Source organism: Pipistrellus hanaki (genome assembly GCF_964339955.1).
Source record: "Pipistrellus hanaki genome assembly, chromosome: 2".
NCBI lineage: Eukaryota > Metazoa > Chordata > Mammalia > Chiroptera > Vespertilionidae > Pipistrellus > Pipistrellus hanaki.
Genome location: NC_140504.1, coordinates 196,040,540 through 196,067,887, shown reverse-complemented (window position 1 = coordinate 196,067,887; position 27,348 = coordinate 196,040,540). Strand labels below are relative to the sequence as shown.

General features: G+C 59.3%; 2 protein-coding genes across 6 annotated transcripts in view; both read left to right on the top strand.

Moving 5' to 3' along the window:
- The window catches only part of TMEM201 (transmembrane protein 201), a 186,721-nt gene that overhangs the window by 41,953 nt on the left and 117,420 nt on the right, over nt 1-27,348 (top strand). The window lies entirely within an intron of this gene.
- Nucleotides 1-27,348, top strand: part of PIK3CD (phosphatidylinositol-4,5-bisphosphate 3-kinase catalytic subunit delta) — a 53,481-nt gene that overhangs the window by 3,555 nt on the left and 22,578 nt on the right. For 3 of the 5 annotated variants that reach the window (XM_084875762.1, XM_084875761.1, XM_084875760.1), the window contains exons 1-2: nt 19,066-19,221; nt 20,724-20,844. The gene's annotated coding sequence lies outside the window, so the exon portion shown is untranslated. Of the gene's footprint in view, nt 1-19,065; nt 19,222-20,723; nt 20,845-27,348 lie in introns of those variants that run through there. The other 2 variants (XM_084875758.1, XM_084875759.1) reach the window with 2 other exon arrangements.

The following is a 27,348-nucleotide window of genomic DNA, read 5'->3' as shown; positions in this document are numbered from 1 at the left end:
ATGCGTGTGCCTGTGTGTGCATGTGTGTGTGCGTGTGCATGTGCATGTGCATGTGCGTGCGTGCATGTGTGTGTGTGGTGTGTGTGTGGTGTGTGTGAGTGTGTGTGGTGTGTGTGTGTGGGTGGGTGCGTGTGCATGTGCGTGTGTGTGTGTGCGCGCGCGTGTGTGCGGGTGTGTGTGTGCGGGTGTGTGTGGTGTGGTGTGTGTGAGTGGTGTGTGTGAGTGTGTGCATGTGTGTGCATGTGCGTGTGTGTGGGTGCGTGTGCATGTGCGTGTGTGAGTGTGTGTGTGGTGTGGGGGTGGGGGTGGGGGTGTGTGCATGTGCGTGTGAGTGCGCGTGCGTGTGTGTGAGTGTGTGTGTGAGTGTGTGTGTGAGTGTGTGTGTGAGTGTGTGTGTGAATGTGTGTGGTGTGTGTGTGGTGTGGTGTGTGTGAGTGTGTGGTGTGTGTGTGTGTGTGTGGGTGCGTGTGCATGTGCGTGTGTGTGTGTGCGCGCGCGTGTGTGCGGGTGTGTGTGGTGTGGTGTGTGTGAGTGGTGTGTGTGAGTGTGTGCATGTGTGTGCATGTGCGTGTGTGTGGGTGTGCGTGTGTGTGAGTGTGTGTGTGAGTGTGTGTGGTGTGAGTGTGTGTGGTGTGGTGTGTGTGAGTGTGTGGTGTGTGTGTGTGGTGTGGTGTGGTGTGTGTGAGTGTGTGTGTGTGTGTCTGGTGTTCTGGGAGCTGCTGTGCACAGTCATGTTTGCCAGGCACCAGCACTCCCTCCGGCCTGGGTGCTGGGTCCCGGGGACCGTGGGCAGGGATGTCAGGGTCCCCAGGGGCCCTGCTCTCCCGCTCCTCCTGCTGCTCCCCTCCCCAGCGGCCTCCCAGCTCCGGGTCCCTCTTCTCTCCCCGGCTCCTCCCACGGGCAGAAAAGCAATCCTCCCCATCGCCCTCCCCTCACTACAGCCCACAGGGAAGTCTTCACCCCGACACTGCCCCTTCCCTGTCCCTGTCCCTGTCCCTATTCCTGCTTCTCTCCCTTCCTGTCCCCGCCCCCCCTCCCAAGGACGGCCTCTTCTGGGCTCAGCGCGCCCCCCAGCCCGGGGCTCCCCGCTCCCTCCCTCCGGGCTCCTCCCGTTTTAGCGTGCCCCCTGCAGAGCGGGCCAGGAGTAGGCACAGGGCTGCGTGCTGCTGTGTCCGAATCCTCCGGGGGGGGGGGGGGGGGCGGCTGCAGGATGGGGTTGGAGGTGCCGGGGGGATGGGAGCTCTGCCCCCACCCTCGCCCCCACCCTCGGTGCTCGGAGGAGGGGAGGATGGGGACGTGGGGTGCTCCGTGGCTCTCTGGAGGGGCAGGGCCCCGCTCCTGCCTAGCCACCCTCCCCCGGGGATGGGCTTTGCTTTCTGTTTTCTGTTTTTGTTTTTGTTTTTTGCTTTGGTGTGAAATCTGGAAGAAGTGCTTCCTTATCAAGATCGCAGCCCAGTGATCGGAACTTTGAAAAGTCACTGCGGGGCAGGCGGTTGCAGAGGGGGACATGGTGGGCTTCCATCCCAGCCGCTTTCCGTCTGCGTCTGCTCTGTGCCCCTTGGCAGCGTGCTTACCCCACCTGAGCCTCAGCGTCCCCAGCCGTGACATCAGAGCACCAGTGCCTGCTGTCTGCTGGGCTTTACGGCTTCATACGCTGCCACGTATGAGGTGCCAGGCACACAGCCGAACACGCCATGTCTAAGAGGAGCTGTAGGTGGTGTGTAGGCTGTAAGTCACTGCTTATGATCCACCCACCACCGCAGCCACGGCCGATGTGGGCGTCTTTTCCTTTTTTGATGAATTTGGAATTTACGTGTAACTAGTAGGCGTGCTCCTCTTTACCTTAAATTCTACGTTTCACTGGTGATAAAATATCCATCGCCAGAGTGCCCGTTCCGGAGCAGACAGCCCCTGGCATTTAGCACACCCGCACTGGTGTGCAGCCGTCCCTCCATCCACCTCCAGGCCTGTCTGGTCTTCACCCATTCAGCACTCCCCCCCCCCCCGCCCGCCCCCCCGCCCCCGCCCCGGGCACCCACTGTCCTGCCTTCTGTTCCTGTGACTTTGACTGGCCTGGCACGCCATCGGAGTGGGATCACACAGTACTTGTCCTTTTGTGACTCATTTATGTCACTTAGCATGATGGGCTCAGGGTTGATCCGTGTTGTAGCGTGTGCCAGAGCCCCTTCCTTTTCCAGGCTAAGTCATGCTCCCCCGTACGGAGGGGCCAATGCCGTGTGTCCATCCCCATGTCCACGGGAACTTGGTCTGCGTCTGTTTTTTGGCTCCTGTGAACCACGCTGCTGTGGACACAGACGGACACACACCCGCTGGCTTCTGTGCATGCACCAGCACACCTGGAAGTGGACCTGCTGGGTCACAGGGTCATTCTCAGTCTTACTTTCCAAGAAGCCAGGCGGCGTGTGCTTTTGTGGCTTGACTTTTTTCCATTTATTTTCAAATCATCGTTGACCTGTAATATTATATTCGTCTCAGGTGTACAGTATAGCGGTAGACACTTAGGTAGCTTTCCAAGGGGTCACCCTGAGAAATGCGGTACCCACCTGCGTTCCCGGGGTTACGGCGGATTACTGACGGTGGTCCCCACGCTGTGCCTGACCCCGGGACCGCTAGTGGAACTGGCCGTTTGTACTTCTCAGTCCCGTCGTGTAATTGGCGTTTTGGCCCAACATCACCTCACTAACACTTCCCACGCTGCTTCATAACTCACCACCTCTTTTGTTTCTTTTTTATATATAGTTTATTGATTTTTTACAGAGAGGAAGGGAGAGGGACAGAGAGTCAGATACATGGATGAGAGAGAAAAATCAATCAGCTGCCTCCTGCACACCCCCTACTGGGGATGTGCCCGCAACCAAGGTACATGCCCTGGACCGGAATCGAACCTGGGACCCTTCAGTCCGCAGGCCGACGCTCTATCCACTGAGCCAAACAGGTTAGGGCAACTAGCCACCTCTTTTAATGGCAGGATTTGTGTCCTGCAGCAGGACAGCCTTTCCTCAGGCATCTTCCATTGGGGGACATGTGTTTGCTTACACACACACACACACACACACACACACCCCGTTCTCAAAGTGTCAAAGTGTAATTGACACTTCCAGGCATGTGGCTTTTTTCATAGTCAAAAATGATGGCATCAAAGGCACTGAACATAGCTAAAGCTCTTAGAGCCAAATGGCTTTCCAGGAAAGATGGGACCGGTTTATCCCAGGGGTACCCAATAATTTCATGACCCTGTGCCGGCGCTGGATGATATCGGAAAAAAAGTTTTACTCACCGGCCTAAGAGGCGATCATCTTAAATGTCCTCCTTTGATTGCTACTGTGCTGCTCGCTGTGTGGGTAGCATGGGGTTTGCAGCTGTTAAACCCTTAAACCCTGGAATCGGCTGGATTCGGGTCCAAACTATAGCCCCCCACCTCCCAGCTGTGTTACCTGGAGTGGAACCCTCTCCTGCTCTGGCCCCCAGTGTCCGCCTCTGAACGGAAGCCGCTGGGCCTAAGCCGGAGGCTGTCTTAAGAACCAGATGAGATGGACTAGGTAACGACACGCCCTAGCCCTTAGGTGATGCTCACTGCTCCTGGAAATACAGCATCCAGTCCAGCCAGCCTCCACCCGCCCCGAGCTTCGCCCTGCAGCCACGGGGACGGAGGCTAAGCGCAGGGTGAGGATGGAGGTTAAGCGCAGGGCCCGACGGGGTGTGCTGTTCCTGGAAGGGGCTGCCGCTGCCCCGCCCAGGCTGTCTGGCTGGTGCGGGTGCGAGACTCCGAGTCAGGCGGTGAGCCCATCCCGGGCCGCCTCCTCCCTGAGTGACAGGAGGAGCCCGGCAGGCGGTCTCTCCAGCCCTGCCCCCGCCCGGGTCCTGCAGGCGCTGTTTTGTGGAAATGAGACACAAGGACTTCCTCAGGGTGACTGTCGCGCTGTTGCCATCCAGAGCCTCCTTCGTGCAGTTTGGGAAACTGAGGCAGGCGTTCATGGGTTTGGGCGCCAGCTCTGGTTCCTGCCCACAGAGCCGGCTTCTGCGGCTCCTGAGAGCCATGGGCCCCTGAGCTCCCCTCGCTCGGGTTCTGGGAGGCTCAGGCGAGGCCGGTCCACGGCGGTTTCTACCCCTGCTTGACGCCCCCATTTCTTCTTTGCCACTGCCTGTGTCTGAGGAGGAAGCTAATAAAGCCAGGATCTGGGTCTTAAATGAAACCAGGGTCAAGCCGGGGGGGAAAACACACAAAAATCCCACTTCCCCCCGCCCCGGGGGAAAACCTCCTCTGAGAAGGCGTCTTGTGTTCCGAGCCAGTGGAGGAAGGAGCGGGGCCGCACGTCCTGTCTGAGGGCTCCCGGCCCCGGGCCCTCGGCCCTGCTGCGGGGTGCGGTGAGGATTCGAATAGCCCGGCCCGTGGCCGTCATTTGGAAACCAGCCGTGAGGCCTGTTTTTCAATCCGGCGCAGCAGCCGATCTCAGACGGTCGTTTCCTCAGACGTGCGTGGCTCCGGGTGTCCAGCAGGAGGCACCCTGCAAGGCGCGGTTTTGAGAAGGAACAGAAAGGAAGCACCATGCTGGTGTCCACCAGAGCAAGAGCTTTAGAATCAGATGGAGCCGAAACCGGTTTGGCTCAGTGGATAGAGCATCGGCCTGGGGACTGAAGGGTCCCGGGTTTGGTTCCAGGCAAGGGCATGTACCTTGGTTGAGGGTACACCCCCAGTAGGGGGTGTGCAGGAGGCAGCTGGTTGATGTTTCTCTCCCATCGATGTTTCTAGCTCTCTGTCCCTCTCCCTTCCTCTCTGTAAAAAATCAATAAAATATATACTAAAAGAAAGAGAGAGAGAATCAGATGGAAGTTCAGATCTTGGCGTTTGAGTTTGATGTGAACAGGTATCTTTGTCTTAAGTCACTGAGGTTTGCACTGCAAGGTAAAATGGACTCCTCCACGGTGCGTGTGTGTGTGTGTGTGTGTGTGTGTGTTTAATCGTGTGTGTGTGTGTGTTTAATCCTTGCCCAAAGGTATTTCCCGTTGATTTTTAGAGAGAGTGAAGGAAGAGGGAGAGACACAGAGAGAAAAACATGGGTATGAGAAAGACACATCCACTGGTTGCCTCCCGCACAAGCCCTGATCAGGGCCAGGGGTCCAGCCTGCAGCGGGGGTCCACGCCCTTGGCCAGCATTGAACCCGGACCCTTTAGTCTGCGGGCCGACGCTCTATCCACTGAGCCAAACCGGCTCAGGCCATGCACGTCGTCTTTGCCCCTCCAGGAGTGACGCGTGTGGAAGGCGGAGCCGAGGCCAGGGGTGCTCCCGGTTACAGGGAGGATGGGAGCTGCTTTGTCCCGGTCACCAGCCTGCTCCCCTCCTGGTGTTCGTGGTTTTGGCTGTTCTAACCTCCGAGGCGGGAAGGCGCGTGGGGGCAGGCGCCGAGCGCTGTGGCAGCGGGGTCTTCTCCAGGCCTTCGTCCTCCTTCCCCAGGGCGTGCGGGAGCAGCCCCCGGACTAGCTCACCCGGCCGGGACCGGCGGGTCAGAGCAGCTGGCCAGGGAGGCGTGTCAAGTGGCTTTGGCCATGGCCGTGAACCCTGGCTGGGCCCTGTCACCTGGGAGCTGCAGCAGCGAGATGGGAGGGTCCCGGGGTGGGGGTGGGGGGCCTATTCGGAGGCAGCTACCCCAGACGCTCTAACAGGCTTGTGGGAAAGTGGTTGGGTGACCTTGACCCTCATGGACTGTGTTTCTCCAGCTTTTGCACCCGCTGCCCCAGCCCTAGCCTGCAGCGGCCCACCCCAGCCATGACCTTGCTTTGAAGCTCCCAGTTCTGTTTGTAACCAGCATTGCTTTGGCATGCTGGTCCCTGTTTGTTTTGTCCCCGGACTTCTGTGTCAGATAGATGCTGAGCGAGATGTTTATGTCTTTTTAAAAAAATATATTTTATTGAATTTGTACTGAGAGGAAGGGAGAGAGATAGAGAGTTAGAAACATCGATGAGAGAGAGTCATCGATCAGCTGCCTCTTGTACACCCCCTACTGGGGATGTGCCCACAACCAAGGTACATGCCCTTGACTGGAATCGAACCCGGGGCCCTTCAGTCCCCAAGCCGACGCTCTATCCATTGAGCCAAACCGGTTTCGGCCTGTTTATGTCTTATCGGTGGCTTCCGCTACTCCAGCTCAGGGTCCCCAACCACGGCTTGGGAAGATATGGGATTGGGCGAAATCCTAGCGAGAAGGACCCGACCACATGAGCTGAGACTTCGGTGCAGGCAGAGAACGTTAAAACGCCCCACCTCACATCCAAACACCGTATTTGAGCTGAAAACGTGGCCGTGTCCCTCGGCCCCTGGTCGGCTGGGGGGAGGCCCGGCCTGCGAGAGAGGCCGGGCTGTGGTTCCCACGCGGGCGCGTGGCCATGGACACTTCCGAATTTCTGTCCTCCCCCAGCCTCTCACGCGCCTCCCCAGGCTAAGGCAACAGGAAGTTGGTTGGGGCCACACGTCCTCGTTGAGTTTCTAACGCGTCCGCTTTGTTTTCGTGGAAACAGCGCTTTCTTTCCACGCCCACATCTCACCCGCTCACACTTACAGCCGTGCCATCGCCCAGGCGAGCAGCCGAGGGGGGGCGCTTTGGGGACCAGCATGGCCGCCCCCTGTTAGCGCAGGGGCCCGGCCTCCTGACAGCCGAGTGGCCGAGGCCACCGTCACAGTCAGGGGGATTTAGGAGGAATGGGGCGGGGGGAGAGGGGATCCCCCCCCTGATTCTTCTAGTTAGAGGTCAGAGGAGAGGTCGGAGCGATAGAACCTGGGCCAGAGGCAGTGGCCTCAGAAATCCCATCTAAAGGGAACGGTCCTAGCCTGGCCGGTGTGGCTCAGTGGTGGAGCATTGACCTAGGAGCCAGGAGGTCACGGTTCCATTCCCGGTCAGGGCACATGCCTGGGTTTCCGGCTCAATCCCCAGTAGGGGGTGTGCAAGAGGCAGCTGATTGATGATGCTCCTTCATCATGGATGCTCCTCTCTCTCTCCCGCCCCCTCTGAAATCAATACAGATATGATATATTAAAAAATAAACCGCACGGCCCCTCGCTCTGACCGTGAGCGTGCAGGCCCCGCAGGGAGGTGGCGTTGGGCCGGTGCCCGTTCCTGCGGCTCCGTCAGCTTTGCTGTCAGCCAGCTCACACCTGCATGCACCTCACGCGCTTTGTTTTGGTAAATAATAGCCATGACCGTGACAGACACTGTCACAGCACCGCGGTGGGCAGCTGGGCACTGTCAGGGCGCGTTGGAAAGACAGTATGTGGTGAGGGTTACCGGGACCCCGTTTTATGGGAGAGGAGACGGGCACGGAAAGGGTTAGCGACTCACCCAGGTGTGACCAGCCAGCCAGTGGCAGAGCCGCTGCTACCACTGCGCCGCCCTGGCCCAGGGGCGGGCTGGGCCTGGCTCGGGCGGGAGGGGTGTCAGTGGCTGTGCAGGGGCCTCCCAGCTCCGTCCTCCGTCCCCTCTGTCCCAGGACCCTCCCTCTCCCCCTGCCCCTGGCCTCCGGTGTGGTTGGCTGGCGGGGCTCCGCTCCTCTGCAGGGAGAGGCTGGGGGTGGGGGGGGCAGTCAGTCCGCCCAGGGGTGCCACTCTCCCCCTCTGTCTGGCCTCTGAAATCTCAGTTGCCTCCTTGCCCAGTGCTTGACGTTTTTACGGGAAAACCGACCCGAGGGCCCTTGAGCCGGCGGGTGACACAATCAGGGCAACAGGACTCGGGTGTCCTCTTGGCCAGTGGCCCGAACCTGGCTCCTCTGCAGGGTCCGGGGAGAGGCAGTGTGGCGCAGTGGTTGGAGCGGCGCTCGGGGGTCACTCTGGGTTCACTCCGGTAGACTGGCTGTGCATTGGGGCCTCCCGAGCCCCTGCTCCCCCGTGTGGGCAGAGGCTGCCAGGGGCTGGCTGGGAGGAGTGGGTGGGAAATGGGCGGGAGGCACCGAATCCTGCTGGGCCTGTGGGTGCTCAGCGACAGGCTGCCTGCCGGGCCCAGAGACCCGCCGGTTCATGAGGCGGAGGCCCTTGTCCCGGGCGACCCACTCATCCAAGGCCCTTGTGAGGGGACCATCGCCACTGCCACCGTGTGTGTGTGTGTGTGTGTGTGTGTGTGAGTGTGTGTGTGTGAGAGTGTGTGTGAGTGTGTGTGTGTGAGTGTGTGTGAGTGTGTGTGTGTGAGTGTGAGTGTGTGTGTGAGTGTGTGTGTGAGTGTGTGTGTGTGAGTGTGTGTGTGACTGTGTGTGTGTGTCTGTGTGTGTGACTGTGTGTGTGTGTATGTGTGAGTGTGTGTGTGACTGTGTGTGTGTGTGTGTGTGAGTATGTGTGTGTATGACTGTGTGAGTGTGTGTGTGTGAGTGTGTGTGTGAGTGTGTGTGTGTGTGTGTGAGTGTGAGTGTGTGTGTGAGTGAGTGTGTGAGTGTGTCCGTGTGACTGTTAGTGTGTGAGTGTGTGTGTGAGTGTGTGAGTGTGAGTGTGTGTGTGAGTGTGTATGTGTGTGACTGTGAGTGTGTGAGTGTGTGTGAGTGTGTGAGTGTGGGTGTGTGTGAGTGTGGGTGTGTGTGAGTGTGTGAGTGTGAGTGTGTGTGAGTGTGTGAGTGTGTGAGTGTGTATGTGTGTGACTGTGAGTGTGTGAGTGTGTGTGAGTGTGAGTGTGTGAGTGTGAGTGTGTGAGTGTGAGTGTGGGTGTGTGTAGGTGAGCCTTGTAGGGCTGAACCTTAACCTGGGAACACGATGTCACCTCTGGGTCGGTTTTGCCAAAATGGAGTTGAATTGGTGGCTGCCTCCGGAGTCTGGGGACTGTTGTTGGTGGGGACTCCCTGCCAGGCTGGTATTGCAATCCCATGTAGCCACCCACCCTAGGATCCCCCCCTGCACACACACACACACACACACACACACCCCGAGGGGCTCCGAAGCTTTCTCCAAGTTCAAGTCCTTTGAAAAGCTGCTGGAAATCACCGCCTCCCCCCCCCCCCCCCCCCCCCCGGGGAAACGTTCTGTACGGGAGCACGTTCCTGCATGTGGTGCTCTGGTCCTGATCCACCCCGGACTGAGGGTGCACGCGGGGCTGCCGGGCCACCCTGGCTTCTCCGCACTGAGATTCTGGCTTCAGAACCCACGTCAGAGGCCGGAGAGGGACACAGATTCCGCCCAGCCCCGAGGCTCCAGAGGCCACGCCGCCCCCCGCCTCCCTCGCTCCCAGTCCGCTTTGAAGCGGGCTCTGTTTCCGGCCGGACCGCCTCCTCAGCACCACGTGCAGCTTCGCCCCGAGCCCCGTGAGCCTGCTCTGTCCCACGGCCATGGGGGCGTTCAGCACCGACCTACAGCCGTCAGCGGCGGCCTCGGGAGGAGGCTCACTGCCCAGGCCAGCTGCAGCTGTGGTTGGTTTGTTCTTTGCTAATCCTCACCTGAGGATACTTTTACATTGATTTTTAGAGAGAGTGGAAGGAAGGGAGGGAGGTAGAAAGAAAGACAGAGAGAGAGAGACACACACACACACACACACACACACAGACAGACACATGGACAGAGACAGAAAGAGAGAGAGACAGAGAGAAACATCGATGTGAGAGAGACACGTCAATTGGTTGCCTCCCGCACATGCCTGACCCGTGTGGGGATCAAATCTGCAACCCAGGTACATGTGTTCGACCAGGAATTGAACACGTGGCCATCGGTGCATGGGCCAATGCTCTAACCATTGAGTGCCCCAGCCAGGGCCAGCCTGTTTTGTAGCCCCCCTTCTGCATGCAGGGCCTGGGCCTGGGCAGGTGGGCCCCCCTGTGAGTGCCGGGGTGAGGGCTGGGCAGTGGAGCCACCTAGGAGGATGGCGAGGCAGAGCCACGTCCGGGCCCCGCGGAGAGGGCTCCAGGCGGCCTGGGACCGGGCAGGGCCTCCTGGGGGATTAGCATGCCAACTGCCCTTGGCCAACGACTGGGCGGGTGCTGAGCACCCCACACCACGGTGCCCGGTGCCCCAGGTATTGGGAGACCCCCACTTTATTTTTTTTATTTAAAAAAATATACAGCCGAAACCGGTTTGGCTCAGTGGATAGAGCATCGGCCAGGGGACTGAAAGGTCCCGGGTTCGATTCCGGTCAAGGGCATGGACCTTGGTTGCGGGCACATCCCCAGTGGGGGGTGTGGAGGAGGCAGCTGAATCGATGTTTCTCTCTCATCGATGTTTCTGACGCTCTATCCCTCTCCCTTCCTCTCTGTAAAAAATCAATATTGAGGAAGGGAGGAAGGGGGAGGGATAGAGCGTCAAAAACATCAATGAGAGAGAAACATCAATCAGCTGCCTCCTCCACACTCCCCACTGGGGATGTGCCCGCAACCAAGGTCCATGCCCTTGACCGGAATCGAACCCAGGACCCTTCAGTCCGCAGGCCGATGCTCTATCCACTGAGCCACACCAGTCAGGGCTGAGGCCGCCCACGCGAAGCACCACAGCTTTCCCCAGCCCTGTGGACTGCCAGCCTCCCTGCTGCCACCCCTCCTCCTCACTCCGGCCCCGGGACCTTGCCCAAGCCCCTCCTCCTCCTCACTTCATATCATAGCTTCACCGAAACAGAATCCACATGCCCTAACATCCCTCAGCTTCACCGAAACAGAATCCACATGCCCTAACATCCCTCAGCTTCACCGAAACAGAATCCACATGCCCTAACATCCCTCAGCTTCACCGAAACAGAATTCACATGCCCTAACATCCCTCAGCTTCACTGAAACAGAATCCACATGCTCTATCATCCCTCAGCTTCACTGAAACAGAACCCACATGCCCTAACATCCCTCAGCGTGCACAATGCCTTGGGTTCGGTGCGCTCACAGATCTGAGCTGTCTCCCAGCCCCCGCCCCTGCTCTGTCTCCCCGGAGGCGCCCGCGCTGGCCATCTCACATCCGAGGAGTCCTGCAGGATGTGGTCTCGGGGCGCTGGCCTTGGCCGCGTGGCCGCGTGTTTCTTTAGGAACACGCCTGACTCAGACAAGCACAGTGGAGGGTTTGTGCTGGCTGTTGATCAGTCCCCAGAACAGACAGGGCCTCGGCTCCCCTCCGCCTGAGCAGGTGCTGGCCGCACAGCAGCCACAGTGGGTGAGTCAGCTGCTGCCGTGTAACAAATTGCCCCCAGACGCACACCACAAACACGCCTCCCCCCGCCGTCTCTGAGGGCCGGGGAGCCGGGAGCAGCCGGGGAAGCGGGCTTCCCTGCGGCCTCGGCGGCTCCTCTGCTGCTGGCCGGACTCCTGAGCCCCTGACACGTGGGCCTTCTGGCGGCCTGGGTGTCCTTACAGCGTGGCTGTGGCTCCCGCAGAGGGATGGAGAGAGTCAGTGTCCGGGATCGAGGCCCTGTGTCTTTCCTCACCTCATGTGGAAGGTGACCCGCCGTCCGCTGCCATATAATTGATTTTTATAGAGAGGAAGGGAAAGGGATAGAAAGCCAGAAACATGGATGAGAGAGAAACATCGACCACCTGCCTCCTGCACACCTCCCATTGGGGATGTTCCCACAACCCAGGTACATGCCCTTGACCGGAATCGAACCCGGGACCCTTCAGTCTGCAGGCCGACCTCTATCCACTGAGCCAAATCGGCTTCAGCTGCGCTGCCATGTTTTAGTCACACAGGCCAGCCCTGCGATGATGCGGCTGCTCAGGACTTTGAGTGCAGGGAGGGAGGGCACGTGACGGTGTAATTCCGCACGGAGAACGGCCCCTGGGCACCTGGCACCGGCCGAACCGTTCATACAGGGGTGAGGCTCCGCTCCGCTGCGACCTCTCTGGCTCTCCCCGCCCCCGCCCGGCAATCCGGGAAGTTAGCGTGTGATTACATGTAGCATGTAACTACATGTAGCCTTGCACGTGGCTCCCCCAGACTGACCCACTTCTGGTAGAATAACTTCTACGGATGGTTTTTCCAGGCTCCTGTGGGTTCTGTTGGCTTTTCTACCCGGTGGGTGAGCCAGTTTGGGGCTCTCCTTTCCTTCGTGTTGTCAGGAAGGATGTTGACTCGCCCTGGCCGGTGTGGCTCAGTGGCTGAGCGTCAGCCTGTGAACCAGGAGGTCACGGTTTGGTTCCTGGTCAGGGCACCTGCCCGGGTTGTGGGCTCAATCCCCTGGGTGGGGCGTGCGGGAGGCAGCCCATCAGTGATTCTCTCGCATTGGTGTTTCTCTCTCTCTCTCCCTCTCCCTTCCTCTCTGAAATCAATACAAACATATTTGAAAAGAGAAAAAAGGGTGTTGACTCCAACAGGCCCCAGGCCCCATCCCAATGGACTTGACACTTCCCACGCTCTCCCCGGGAGTGGCCGGAGACCCCTCCCCTCCCCGGGACCGCCCTAGGGGACAGGATGGGGTCCCGATGAAATGGGCATTAATCATGCATCAAACCCAAGCCTCGTGCCCCGAAGCTGTGTTGTTAGAGGCAGTTTTTTGGGGTAAACTCGGACCCGACCCTGTCTCTGCCCTTCCCGTGCAGCTCTGGGGAAGGCCTGCCTCAGTGCCCCGGGGCGATGGAGGAATAACTGTCCCGGGGGCTGTGTTGAGGATTTAATGAGATAAAGTCCCAGGGATTTATCGCTGCAGACACAGCCCCATCCATCTCAGGCGGGGAGCAGCCACTGTGATTGGTCCACGGGTTCTGGGCCCAGGAGCCGGGACAGGGCTTGGCGGACAGCGTGGCTCCGCTCCGGCCGCCCAGGGTCCCTGGGAGGCCTCAGAGGGCTGCCGATGGCGGCTGGAACCATCCAGAGATTGCTTCCTGCGAGCCCAGCTGCCCGGGGGGTGGGGAGGATGGCTCAGAGGTCGGCTCCGCTGGGACGTCCCCCTCAGTGCCTGCACCCCGGCTCCCCATGGCTGGGCTTCATGGAGGGGTCCCCAAGCAAGTGGTCACTTCTTTCCCGATGGGCAGAGCCTGGCTCCAACCCCTGGCTCCAACCTCAACTGACCTAACGGCAAGTCACAGCGTCATTTCTGCTTCTCTCTCTTTCTCTTTCTCTCTCTCCCTCTCTCTCTCTCTCTCTCTCAAAGAGGTCACGAGGCCACCAGATTTTAGGGCAGGGACATGGTGGCACCTCTCACGGCGGAGGGTTAAGAATTTGCCGCCAGGTTTTAGAACATCCACAGTAAATGCAGAGCGTTCAGCACAATGACGGCTGTCCACGGAGTTTGGGCCAAAACATGTCAGGGGCTGCTCCCTCTGCAGCCATGTTTCCCGCTCTCCCTCTCCCTTCCTCCCTCCCCCCCCCCCCCGCCCCTCTCCCTTCCTTTCTCCTCCCCCCCTCTTCTCCCCTCTCCCTTCCCCTCTCTCTCTCTCTCTCTCTCTCTCTCTCTCTTCTTCCCTCCCTCCCTCTCCTCCTCCCTCTCCCTTCTTCTCTCTCTCTAAAAAACTTTTTTAAAAAATCAATAAACAAACAGTAGCTCCAGGGCTCTGCCCAGCCTCTCCCGGGAGAGTGCCTGCAGCCACGCTGCCCGGGTTGACGGACGCTTGATTGAAAGAATGAGGTTGCAAACAGGAGCATCTTTCTTTTCCTCTGCTCCCTCCCAGGTCACAAGCTCCGGAAACCTTGATTAAGCCCGACTTTGGGTCTAAGCTGGGGGAGTTGGTGAAAGACAGAAGGGGGGGGCGGGAAGCTCTGGATCATAATTAACTTTGATCTTTAGTACAGAGGAGCCTCTTTGTGAGTCAGCTGGGAGTGAGGCTCACAGATTAGTGAACAATGTGCAGGTGGCAGGACAACGGGCCAGACGCGCCTGGCGGCGGGCTCCCTGATCCTGGTCCCTGAGGGTGAGAGATCGGGCCGTGTGTGCATCACCGTGGAGACCGCCTCTCCCTGGGAGGAGGCTATTTTGCAGAATCTCCCCGTTTCCCGAATAGAATGGAAAACAAACACGTAACTGGTGTTTTGTTGTTGTTGTTAGTTTCATCTTATTTTTCTCTTCCTTCACTAGTTTTGCCCTCACTCAGCATCTTTTCCGATCACACCTAACAATTCTGTAAGGGAGGAATAGTAACTTCCCCTCTGCCCTTTTAGGGTCTTGGCTGTGACCCTCCTGTAATAGAAAGACAGATCAGCCCTGACCGGTTTGGCTCAGTGGATAGATAATCAGCCTGCTGATTAAAGGGTCCCGAGTTCGATTGCCATCATGTACTTTGGTTTCGGGCACATCCCCAGTGGGGGGTTTGCAGGAGGCAGCTGATTGATGTTTCTAACTCCTTATCCCTCTCCCTTCCTCTCTGTGAAAAATCAATAATATATATATTTTTTTAAAAGGTTAACAGGAGAAAAAAATAATTTAATTACACACGAAAGTTCGGGAGCCCCTCAGAGATATGAGACCAGAATAAGAAAGAAGCTTTTGTGTTTTCCAGACAAGAAACAGTAAGTGTGCGAAGGGTTGGTAAGGCTGAAGGGTTGGGGCTGGAGGTAGGAAGGCGGAAGTGACGTTTGTGTGTGTGCCGTCGTTTTCCTGTCTCTGGTGGGACTTCTCCCTCCTGCTTTCCGGGGACCGAGGAGGAGGCTCAGAGTGTCCTCCTCGCACTGGCTGTCTGTCGCTACTTTCAATTCAGAAGAGCGTGCTGGCCCCACGGCGGGACGTGGCTGGGCATTGTCCCTCGCACCGAGGATGACCAGCTGGATCCGGGGTTAGGGCACGTGCCCAACTGTCAGGTTCCGGCTCCAGCAGGGCGTGTGGGAGGCAGCCGATCCATGGTTCTTTCCCATCCACGTTTCTCTCTCCCTCCCTTCCCTGTTATCTAAAGCCAATAAAAGCACATTTATAGTAACGGCCGTATGCCGGCGTGCGGTATTCTGGGGTGACACACTCCGACCCCCTGCAATGCCTAGTGTCACGTTTGAATAGGAGGAGTCAATCTAGGCCAGGAAGGTTGGCAGTGGGGGCGCTGATGGGCAGCCGGGAGCAGCTGGCATGTCCTCGGAGTGAGGTACCTGCAGGGCCGGGAGTCGGAGAGGGAGTGGTTCCCAGAGAGAACAAACGTCCCTCTTACTCCCGGGACGCAGCCAGCGCCCTGGCCTCCTGCCTCGTGCTCGGGGACTTAGAGAGGAGCTGATACTCTATCCACTGAGCCACACCGCCCCTGGCAGCAGCAAGGAGAGGGGCGGGAACGCAACTTTTCTCCTCGCCCCGGTTTTCTCACAGAGGCAAAGGGAACTTGTGTGTCCGGGAGACTACAGTGGTGCCGGGCCACCTGACCCGAGGTTCCGATGGCCCGCAGTCCGCTTCCGTCTGCAAGTGTGAAACGGGAAGTCCCCAAAATAAACAGCGTGCGAGCTTCAGGCGGTGCAGAGGCGGCCCCAGCCACCTGGGGAGGGCTCACCCCGCGCCCGCGGCGCCCGCTCCGGCCCTGGTGTGGGGTTCCGGACAGCACCCCTCCCTGTGAGCATCTTCCCTGCGGACGCGGCAGCGCCGACCGAGGCCCGTTCTGCCTGAAGAGGAGATGGAGGGAACCCAGCTGGCGGTTTGGTATTTCTGTGCTTGGTCTCATTTCTCCATCCACGAATGGATCCGCCGCTGTAACGAAAGGATAACTGGTTGACGTTCTGGGTTTTGCTGTTGGCTGGTTTGGTTTCATTTCTTCGTGGATGAAGTTCTCAGAGTCACTCCCATCCCGTGTTACATGTGAATCTTCCCGGCCCTCTCACAGCCTCTGCCGTGATAAGAGGGGGCGGGTCTCACATAGTTAGCATTCCTCCCAGATAACGGGATTTGCCCCTGTGGTTGGCTTCCTGTGTGAAAGGCGAGGCGCTGGGAGCGGGAAGGGAGCGGAGGGCCCTGTTTGAGGATGCGGTGTTAGTGGAACCCACATTTCTCCTGAAACAGACAGAGCTTCTGTGTAAGCCACAGAATTTATTTTTTATTTTTTAAAATATATTTTATTGATTTTTTTTTTTTTTTTACAGAGACTAAGGAAGAGAGATAGAGAGTTAGAAACATCGATGAGAGAAAATCATCCATCAGCTGCCTCTTGCACACCTCCCGCTGGGGATGTGCCCACAAGCAAGGCAACATGCCCTTGACTGGAATCGAACCCGGGACCTTTCAGTCCTCAGGCTGATACTCTATCCACTGAGCCACACCGGTGTCGGCAATCCACAGAATTTAAAAAACCAGTTATTTGCACAGTCTTGTCATGAATCAGCACGCATTTGCTGTCGAGTCTGGGGAGCGGCTCCGTGGCGGCCTGGGCTCTCACTCACCTCACTTCGTCTCATCACCTGGGCATCGTCTCCTCACGTCTCCTCGAGGAGAAGGGGGTCCAGCCGAAAGCGGTTTGGCTCAGTGCATAGAGCGAGACCTGTGGACCGAAGGGTCCCAGGTTCGATTCTGGTCAAGGGCATGTACCTTGGTTGTGGGCACATCCCCAGGGGGGAGTGTGCAGGAGGCAGCTGCTCGATGTTTCTCTCTCATCGATGTTTCTAACTCTCTGTCCCTCTCCCTTCCTCCGTGTAAAAACATCAATAAAATACATTATAAAAAAAAAGATATTTTGAGAGACCACATTCCTACACGGTGTCCCAGGAGACTGTTATAATTGTCCTGTTATTATTAGTTATTGGTGTTAGTCTCTAGCTGTGCCTAATTTGTAAATTAAACGTTATCGTAAGTTTGTATGGATGGCAGAAAACCAGTAATATGGGGCTTGGTACTCTGTGGTTTCAGGCATCCATAGGAGTCATGGAACGTGTTCCCGGCGGATAAAGGGGGGGGCTACTGTAATTTATTCTATCGTTATCTGTATCAGAGAGGACTGCATATACCTGAGCCCCAGTGAGGAGTCGGCAGATTTGGGGTTTTCTCCCCTCCCTGCCCTGACTCGCTGTGTGCTGGGAGCCGGTCCCTCTCTCTGCGTCTGCTTCCCGTCGGGGAGAGCCAACGCGTAAGGCGGGCCAGGCAGCGGGACGGTGTCTGCATGCGTTCACTTCATTCTCTCCCAGACCGCCGAGGGCTGCGTCTCTGGCCCCTGTCAGTGCGGGCCCAGGGTGTCTGTCATGCAGGCAGGACGAACTTCTGTGGCTTTTGCCATTTCAAAGCATCTTGGATTGTTCTCTGGGCTCCAGAGGAACCAGTACCGGAGACCCCCAATCTGAGCCTCCAGCCAGGCGGGCCACTGGCTCCCACGGCTGCTGGGGTCCCAGGGAAGAAGGCCCCACAGCTGGGATGGGGAGGGCGGAGCCACAAGCCGCTGCCCCTGGGAAGCCCTTCCGGGCCGCTGTCCTGGCCTCCTGGGGGGGAGGACTGGGGGGGACTGTAGGGATACCACCCCTCGCGGAGTCAGGCGGCTGTCAGGACTCGCAGCTTCTCTCCTCCTGTCCTACGTGCAGCTGTGAATTCCAGTGGCTTATTCCTCACCCTGAGGGCCCACCCAGTGGGGCCCGGGCATTCCTCCACCCGCTGAGTCAGGGCCCAGCCCGCCGCCTTCGGGCTGTCTCCTGCACCCTCCCTCCCCTCCCTGGCCGAGGCGGTGGGTGGGGGAGCTGCGCTGAGCCCCAGTTGGATCCCATAGGAGCCGGGTCTGGCTGGGCGGTCCCCATCGGTGGCCCAGGCCCTGCCTTCTCCAGGGATTGTCAGCCAAGCGCACAGCCCGCCCGCCATGAGTGTGAGTGTGCGTGCGTGCGTGTGTGTGTGTGTGTATGTATGTGTGCGTGTGTGTATATGTGTGTGGTGTGTGTGTATGTGTGCGCGTGTGTATATGTGTGTGGTGTGTGTGTGTGTGGTGTGTGCATGTGTGGTTCTGGTGTCTGACATTGTGTCAGTTTACAGAATTGTGTGTGTGTGTGTGGGGGCTGTGTCTTAGTGAAAGCGTGGTCTGTGTGTGTCTCTGGCCTCTGTGACTGAGTGTGAGCGTGTAGGGGTGTTTTTCAGAGTGAGTGTCTGGCTACCGGGATGAGATACGGAGGGGAGGGGCCTTCTCTCGCCCTGACAGCCCCCCCCCCCCGCCTCATTTTTTTCCTCCTCGAGCCGCCTGGGGTGCCGGGACGCTGGCGGACAAGTTTACTGTGTGTGTGTGGGGGGGGGGGGGCGGGCGCAGAGGTCAAAGAGGGTCGCGGGACCCCCCAGGACCCAGCCACCTGGTCCTCTGCTCCCAGGCTTCCTGCCGGCTGCGTTTTGCTCCTTGCCCGGGGAGGGCTGGATGGAGGGCCCTGGGGGGCCCCGCACCCCGAACCCCTGACAGCGGCGGAGACGCAGAGCCATCGGGCCTCCTGCCACTCTCCTTCACTGGGTCCGCTCCGCCCGTGGGTCCGCCGTGGGCTCTGACCTCCCTCCGTCCCCCCTTCGCCGCTCCGCCCCTCCACCCCCCCTTCTCCCCTCCGCCCTCCACCTCTTCTTCTCCCCTCCGCCCCTCCGCGTCTCCTCCGCGCGGCGGGAAGCTCATCCCCGGGGCTGCGGGGCTGCGCGGGCCTGTCCGCTGTGCCGGTGCTCGGAGCCCGGCTCTCACCCACAACCAGGGGCCGATGCCCAGGCCGCGCGGTGCCGGGGAAGGGCCGCCGCCGGGGGAAGCGCCGGGGCGAGCGCGTGGGCGCGGAGCAGCGCGGTGCCATGGAAGCCGGGACCCCTCATCTCCAACCCGCCTGGAGGGGAGCCCGGGGCCCGGGGTGGCCGGCGGCTCGGGGACCCGGCTCCGGACCTGGGACAGGCCCCGCGTTCCTGGGGTTCCCGGGAGCCCCGAGCGAAAGCCCAAGTGGCGCGACCCGCCCTCGCTCCCTCCGCCAGCGGCGCTTCGCACCCCTGTTCCCGGCGGGCGGCGGGCGCGGCCTCCGAGGCTCCGGGACCCGGCCCCGCAGGTGGTGCGCAGGCAGCGGGGCTGGGAACGGGCTCCCGCCTGCGCTGCGCTCCGCCCGGCTCGCGCGGGAGAATTTGGCGACGGTGCCCGCAGCTGCAGCTCTGGCCCCGCCCCCGGCCGGGACGCCCCGCCCCATATGCCCCTCCCCTCCCCAGAGGCCCCGCCCCCGCCCCAGAGGCCCCGCCCCGGCCCCGGCCGCGCCCGCCGCCCGCCGCCCGGCCCCGCCCCGGCCGCGCCCCTCCGCCGCCGCCCCGCTCCCGGCCCCGCGCCCGGCCCTGCCCTCAGGCCCCGCGGGCTCCGCGCGGCCGCCGGAGGCTCAGGCTCACCCGCCGCTCGGGGACCGGCCGCCGCGTCCCCTGGGCAACCGTCTCCAGGGAGACCGGGCCCCGCCCCCGGCCCGACACCCGGTACGGCGCCCACCTGCGCGGCTGGGGTCCCGGCGCCCCCGCCCGCCCGCCGGCGCCGCTTTGTCCGCGGGGCTCCGGGCCGGGGCGCGGGGCCGGGGCGCGGGGCGCGGGGCGGGAGGCCGGGCGGGCCGCCGGGGGGCTCCCGCGCTCCTCTCGGGCCCCTCCGCACCCTTCTGTGCCCGGGGGCGGGGGCGGGGGTCGGGGTGCCCGCCGCCCCGGGGAGCGGGCCGGCCTCCGCCGCGCGGGGCGGGCTGTTTACTGTCAGGACAGCGATCGCCGCGCTCCCCTCCCCCGCCGCCCGGGCTGAGCATCCCGCCGCCGCTCCGGGCGGCCGCGGCTTCGCCCTTGAACCCGGGGGGCCCCCCGCCCCCCGAGGGCGGCGGACCCGGGCCCCGGGGCCCGGCGGGCGGGGGCGCCGGCGCCCGGGACCCGCCGTTCTCCCGGGAAGGGCCGCCTCCCCGGCCGCCCTCCGGCGGGTTCCGTCCGCCGCCCGCACTTCCTGACCTGGATTCCGGGGACGGAGCCCTCCTCGCCTTCGCCCGCCCTCCGGCTCCATCCTGCTTTCCGCTCCGTCGTCCCCGGTGGGAAAGTGCTTTCTCTCATCTGTCTCCTGTCCCTGGGACTGAGCTGTGTTTGTGTTTTGGGTTTTTTTTTTTTTTTTTCCGTCCTCTTGTGAACTCCATCCATCACCCCTGGAAGTTATTTCTTCCTTGGCTCTTGGCCTGACCTCCTGGGTGACGGCGCCTGGGAAGCCTTTGCCGCGTCCCCTGGACGCTGTGAGGGACCACCCACCCCACCGCCCAGGCTGGGGGGGTCTGCCTCCAGGAGGCTGGCCGCGGGGTCTCAGCTTGTCCTTGGGAAATGCCTTCTCCGAAGGGGTGCGTCTTCCAGCAGCGTCCTAGGCTGGGCTTCCGCCTCCGTCTCTGGGGAAGGAGGCCGGTGCAGGCCCCTCGCTCCCCGCCATGCCCAGGGGCTCCAGCAGGAGGCTCCCTCTGTGGAGGGGGCTGTGCCCAGGGCCCGGGGTCAGGTCCTTCCTCCCTATCTGGGGGCAGATAATGTCCAGGCGTGGGCCCCCTCCCCGTCTCCAGGAGCGGGCCTGGGTCCTTTTTGAGGATGCAGTTTGGGTCTCGCATGGGGACCTCGTGTTCAGGAACCTGCTGCCTGCAGCGACTCAAAGGAATGCCAACCCAGGCTTGGCTCAGGTCGGGTACTTTGCATTCAGAAGCCAAACAAAACCAGCAAACGACCCGAAAAAGCGCTCTGAGTCATCTGGATGTATACGTTTGTCTGCTCGGGGCCGGGCTGTGCTCCTGTGGTCTGCTCAGTGCCACCGAAGGCAGCTGGGCTGCAGGGCCCTGGCGGAGCGGGACCACCCAGCAGGACGTGCTTGGTTTGCAGACAGGGAGCACGGCTGAAGCAGTCGCGTTGACGCTCGAGTTTTGCAGGAGAATGCACGGGCGGTTTCTGAGATGCTTACATTTTTTCCTTTTTTCTTTTTCCAGGCAGATAAGGAGCTCTCAGAGTCCAGCGAGGACGGCATGACGCTCGCTGGTCCCAGCTCATCTCTGATCCGCCAGGCAGAGGGGCCTTCGCCGCTGGTCTTCCCCGGACCAGTCCAGAGAGGTAGGCTGGGGCAGGAGCCCAGCGGCATGCCGGGAGAAGCACTGTCATTTTGTGTATGAGTTGGCATTGGAAAGTGACCCTCTGCCCTCCCTGGCCACTGGGCCAAAGGAGAACCATTCGGTAGGACCGGAGCTGAGCGAGAAGGACCCGGATTTGTGTTGGGAGCCCGTAGCGGGAAGCGAACGAGATCTCAGCCAGCCCCCCAAGACAGGATGCTCTGCCCGGGACAGGGAGGGACGGGAGCTCCGGGGAGCCCTGGAGCCCACGATTCGGCTGCCGGAGTTGGGATCTGACTTGCCCCAGCCCTGGTAGAACTGGGCCGGCTTACGGGAGGCGAGAAAAAGTAAAACATTCTTCCAAAGGACCTGGCTGAATTCTGATAACTCGGTATCTCGCGTCTCAAGGAGTCCTTCCCGGGGACATTCTGTTTCTCCGGGGAGTTGGCAGTCACTGTCTCGGTAATAGGAGGCTCCTCGGAGCTTCTAGGACGTCAGCCTGGACGATGAATGCAGTCCTTTCATGGTGCAGTGAAGAAACTGAGGCCAGAGACTGGCCTTGGCCGGGCACCCGCTCCGGCGCCGGGGAGCAGCTGGGTTTGGTGGGGAGCTCCCGGGCGGATAGGTGCAGCCCCCTTGGCGAGCTCAGTGGGTGCATCTGTATCCGGTGCGCTCACAGCTCATTCCTCCTTGCCCACACGCTTGAACAGCTACAGTCATTTCAGGAGGGAAAGCGTGTGGGTTATGCCGTGGTATCATCCCAGGAGGCCCCCCCTAACCCTCATTTTCTCTAGATCTCCATTGGTACTTTCCAAATTTTTTTTGTTACATGTGGGTCTCTTAAAAGATCAAAATGTTTAGCAGGATTTTAACCCCTAAAGCAGGTAGACATAGCCACTGTGTCACAGGCCAAGAGATTGGCCCAGAATTCCTTGCACCTCGCACCCTCCCCCCCCACACCCTCTGGAGGTCTCGGGTGCTTTCCTGGGACCCCAGGCCTGGGGCACAGGAGAAGCCCGGGGCTTGTGTGGGCCTGTGCTGCCGTGTTCGAGTGTCTTCTGCACAGCGTGATGCTTGCTTCAGAAGATGCTTCTTAAGAGTAATTTTTTAACCCTCCATGTTTTTATGTATAAGAATACCCATTTAGCCGAAACCCGTTTGGCTCAGTGGATAGAGCGTCAGTCTGCGGACTGAGAGGTCCCAGGTTCGATTCCGGTCAAGGGCATGTCCCTTGGTTGCGGGCATGTCCCCAGTAGGGGGTGTGCAGGAAGCAGCTGATTGATGTTTCTCTCTCATCGATGTTTCTAACTCTCTATCCCTCTCCCTTCCTCTTTGTAAAAAAAATTCAAAATATATTCTTAAAAAAGGGAACATTCATAAAACAGGAATAAGCTATTGGATATGAAACTATGATAGGTGTAGTAAAAATTTCCATGGGATAGAGCTGGAAGATTGAAAAATAAATTTCTACGAAAGATAAGAAAATTAGAATCAGCTCAGGAGGCCCAATATCCATCTCACAGGAGCTCAAGAAAAAGAGAGGAGAGAAATGGAGGAGGGGACTTTATCCAAGAAACTACAGGAGAAAATTCTGGAACCGGAGGAGTCCCCGCCTTAGGCGTCTCTGAGAAGTACCCAGCACAATGAAGACAAAAGCAGCGAACGGGACAGACTGAGATGTGCCCAGGACACCATGAGGAACTCCCAGGGCGCCGGAGATAGAGAAAAGTTACAAAAAGCTGACGGGCACCAGAGCGGCCGCAGAGAGCGGCCGGAGGACAGAGCGGCACTGGACTACGGCGGGGCCGCTCTCCCGAATGTCCAGTTCAAGTTCGTTCCCAGCCCCGAATTCTGTAATGTCATCCCAGGAGAAATAACAGAATAACGGCACTTTTCAGGCATGAATTTTCAAAAACCTGACACGCCCCTCCGCCCCCCACAGTGCCTCTCCAGGAAGATCCTGGAGGAGGCGCTCCCGCGGAATGAGAGAGGAAACCGCGGAAGAGGACGGGCACAGTGTGCAGTGAATGGTCCTTGTCCTCGCTGGGCTCCGCCGCCAAAGGGCTCTCGGGGTCCCGGCCGTTATCTGCAGTCTCTCTCAGGAGGGGTGAGAAGAGAGACACTTACCCACCATCCCACCCGGGACCTGAAAGCTGGCCCTCCTGAGCTCCCCCGTGGCCAGGACCGTGGCCTGGGCTCCGCAGAGGAGCTGCCCTGATGCCATCCTGACCCGGGAGGGGGGTGCAGGTGGGCTGTGTCCACGCCGCGGTGAGGGCTGCAAGGTCACGTTCTTGGCGCAAACCGACCCCCGGTGCTCAGCGGCCACGGAGGCCTTTCGCCATCAGACGTTCTGTGGGGCCGCCCTTAGATTCCTCTTCTCGTCCAGCTGCTTGTGTTTCCCGGACTTGATGGTCGCCTCATCTTTCTGTGGGCTTTGTTTTCAAGGTGCGAATCCCTCGTCCTTCCCCTCACCTCCCTCGGACCCGGGACCTCCTCCCGGTGGCTCCTCTCCCGCTCCTGCTCCCAGCCCGGGCCCCTGGCTGGTGGCGGCCGGGCGGTGGAGGGAAGGCCTGTGATGGGGCAGAGGGGTCCCGGACCTCAGCCGCGGGGCCGGGCTGGGAGCGAGCAGCCCCCCTCACAGCAGGATCGCAGGGGGCCCGGAGGAGTGGCTCTGAGAGAAAGGGAGCTGGTGGCTTATCTGACGTGTTTGTGCATGTTGAGGAGTTTACAGCTCTGTTGGAGGGTTTGGGGGCGGGGGGTAGAGGTAGAGGTACGGACTACATATCCGTACACAGAAAACAAAATGAAAAGTGAGGCAACTATCAACTACAGGAATAACAAAAAGTTGAACAAGAAAGGAAATGAAATCATAGCACTCTGAGTGGCCTGGCTTTGAACAGTATTTACATGGTAACCACTGATGTTTGACGAGAAACGATCCCATCACTGTATTCAGAAGACGGCGAGGGTGTGTGCGTGTGTACCTGCAGGAAGCACAAACTTACCTTAAGGGAAGAAGTTCAAAGTTGAAAACCCAGAAATATCAGCGCAGACCTACTGTGTGGAAATGGAGAGATGAAAATCCAAAGAAACACTGAGATTGGGATGGTGTGTCTGCTTGTGGAGGTCAGGGGACTGCTATTAATTAATTTATTATTTTTGCTGCAAGTGTTTTAGTTTTAGGCAATTCTTTTTTTTTTAATCCTCACCCAAGGATATGCCCATTACTGATCTTTAGAGACAGAAAAGGGAGGAGGGGGAGGTGAGAGAGAGAGAGAGAGAAATATCGATCGACCACCTCCTGTATGAGCCGGAATGGGAATCAAACCCCCAGCCCAGGCATGTGCCCTGACCGGGAATTCGCCCACAGCCTTTAGTTTATGGGCTGTTGCCCCAACCCACTGAGCCGCCCAGCCAGGGCTGGTGTTAATTTTAACCATCATCCACTTGCATTAACTTTCAAGGATATTAACTTTGAAAAGTCCTTATTGTAGCCGAAACCGGTTTGGCTCAGTGGATAGAGCATCAGCTGTGGACTGAAAGGTCCCGGGTTCGATTCCGGTCAAGGGCATGTACCTTGGTTGCGGGCACATCTCCAGTAGGGGGTGTGCAGGAGACAGCTGATCGATGATTCTCTCTCATCAATGTTTCTAATTCTCTATCCTTCTCCCTTCCTCTCTGTAAGAAATCAATAAAATATATTTTTTTAAAAAGAAAAAAGAAAAAAAAAAAGAAAAGACCTTATTGTGACATCCACGTGCACCCCCAGGACAGCTGTTTCCATGTCCCGATGCCCCTGCACTGCGTGGCCCACGGCGTGCTGCACGGTGGGCGGGCGTGTGCTCCGTGTCATTCCGTGTCGGGAATGCTCGCAGTGCAGCGTGCTCGGGCGCCCTGGTGACCTCACCCCCTCCTTCAAGTTCGCGTGTGATCGGGACTTAGTCATTTCCCTATTGCTCTGCACTTATCGCTTTTACAAACAATGCCACAATGGGTGCCGTGGTGCGAATTGCTTCCTTAGGGCAGTTCCTGAATTCCCCGCACTCCCAGGCCTGAGCCCAGGGCCTTCCTCCTGGTTTGGGGGTGCAGTGTCGGGGTGCAGCCCCTCCCCGGGGGGGATGGGAGGCGGTTGGGATAGGACTTGCAGGTCTCGGTTCACGTTTTCTGACAGCAGCAGGGCTCAGGAGCCTTTTTTACTGTTTTCATATAAAACAGAATTCCCAGACGCACACCTCTCTCTTTGGATGTCTGTCTTGCTTCCCCCTATTGGAGAGACTTTTTCCTTTTTAAGTATTCAAATGATAAGTTACTGTTCTTAGATTTAAGTAAAAAGTTACAGTCCTGTTGAAAATGATGGCCTCGCCCTGGCACCCATTATGGCATTGGTTAGAGCATCGGTCCATAGACTGAAGAGTCCTGGGTTTGATTCCGGTCAAGGGCTTGTACCTGGGTTGCGGGCATATCCCCAGGAGGGGGTGGTGCGCAGGAGATGTTTCTCATCGACGTTTCTAGCTTTCTATCCCTCTCCCTTCCTCTCTATAAAAAAATCAATAAAATATATTTAAAATGGGGGCGGGTGAACATTTAAAAAAGGAAGACACAGCAAAGCCCAGCCTGGCCCTTCGATGGTCAGAGCGTCACCCCCACATGCCCAGGTTGCTGGTTCAATCCCCGGTCAAGACACATCCAGGAATCTACCAGCGAATCCACCGATGAATGCGTAACTGAGCGGAACAACCAGATCAGCCCCTCCCAAAGCAATAAAATAAGGTTTAAAACGGAAAAGGAGGAAGAAAATTTAAAAAGTAACAGGGAGGCAGAAGTGGGCAGACGAGAAACGTGGTGGCTGCGGCCTCAGCTTCCTCCCAGGCAGCCGTCTGTGTCTGTGGGTAACGGCTCGTCTCCCTCATCCTCACCCCGCCCTCCGCTCCCTCCTCCTGCGACAGGAGTCTCGGCTCCCGGAGGGCCCTCCCCTTCCCTTCGGGCCGTGTGCCCACCCAGCACACCACCCCGTGAGCTTCGCAGCAGACGCCGTGCCCGCCGCCCTCTGGCTGTGGCCCTCGGCTTCGGGGCTTCGTGGGACCTCGTTCTGTCCTGGGGCCACCGTGGCCACCGGGCAGGGAGGAGGCCGGGAGCCGGGGCCTCCTGGAGGGGCACACTGCTGTCCTGTGAAAGGTTTCGTATTTTGGGAAAATGGCAGGTCTGTCCTGAGACCGCCTGTTGGGCCTGGACCAGTCCCTCTTCTTCCTGGTTGCGGCGTTAGTTCTTTGTCCAGAAGGTTCTGAAGGACAGGAGCGTGCCTGCCCCTCCGCAGAGGCAGAGGATGGGTGTGCGATGGCCTGGAGGCCCAGCCCGCTGTCCGTCTGGCCCTGTGGTCGTCAAACCTTGGCTCGTGAGCCACAGGCGGCTCTTCGGCCCCTTGAGTGTGGCTCTTCCACAAAACACCACGGCCTGGGCGAGTCTGTGTTGAAGAAGTGGCGTTAGAAGAAGTTTAAGTTTAAAAAATTTGGCTCTCAAAGAAATTTCAGCCGTCGTGCTGTGGATGTTTGGCTCTGTGAACTGATGCTGACCGCTGGCCTGGCCTGCTCTGGGGCCTTGGGGCCGAACGCCTTTCCCACTCCATTCTTCCTCCTCCTCCCGCTGCCTCCCAGCAGCCAACGTGTCTTCAGTGGCAAGTGTGAGCCAGGCCGTGTCAGGCTCCTGCTGGACACCAGTGACTTCCCGCAGGCTCCCCTCTCCCCGCTGTCAGGGGTCAGCTCGCCTTCAGGCCTCTGACCCAGGACCCTGACCTCAGGGCTCTGCACGGCCCCCGCCTGCCGCCCGGAACCGGTTTCTCAGAGCTTTTCCGGGGCCTCCTCCTCATTTGAACCTCAGTTCCCACACGGTCTCACGTGAGGAGACCCTCCCTGCAAACTCTTTTCTTTTTTTAAAATATATTTTGTTGATTTTTTTTACAGAGAGGAATAGAGAGTTAGAAACTCATCGACCAGCTGCCTCCTGCACACCTCCTACTGGGGACGTGTCCACAACTAAGGTTCATGCCCTTGACCGGAATCGAACCTGGGACCCTTGAGTGCGCAGACCGACGCTCTATCCACTGAGCCAGAGTGGTTGCAGCTGCAAGCTCATTCTTACTCCATTTGACTCCCTTTGCTCTCGGACATCAGCCCGTCTCTCCCCTTCCCTCCCTGTTTTGTCTCCCCGGTTAGACTCAACACCCCGTGGGAGCCGGTGGCGCTGCCCCTCCCCTCCCATCCCCTGGGGCTCAAGGCAGTGTTTGCTGAGTGAACGAATGAATGAGTGAATGAGCGAACGAGCAGGACCTGGCCTGGGTCTGAGGGAGACCTGTCCCATCCCCTTCCCCGGGGTCTCCAGGAGGGCCTCTCCTCGGCCAGGGCAGGGGCTGGCTTCTAGAAGCTCCTTTACGGCGGACATGCAGGACTTCGCCGGAAGCGGGGGCTCCGTGTCTGAGGTGCCCCCTGGCATCTGGCTCCCACAGAAGCCGGGC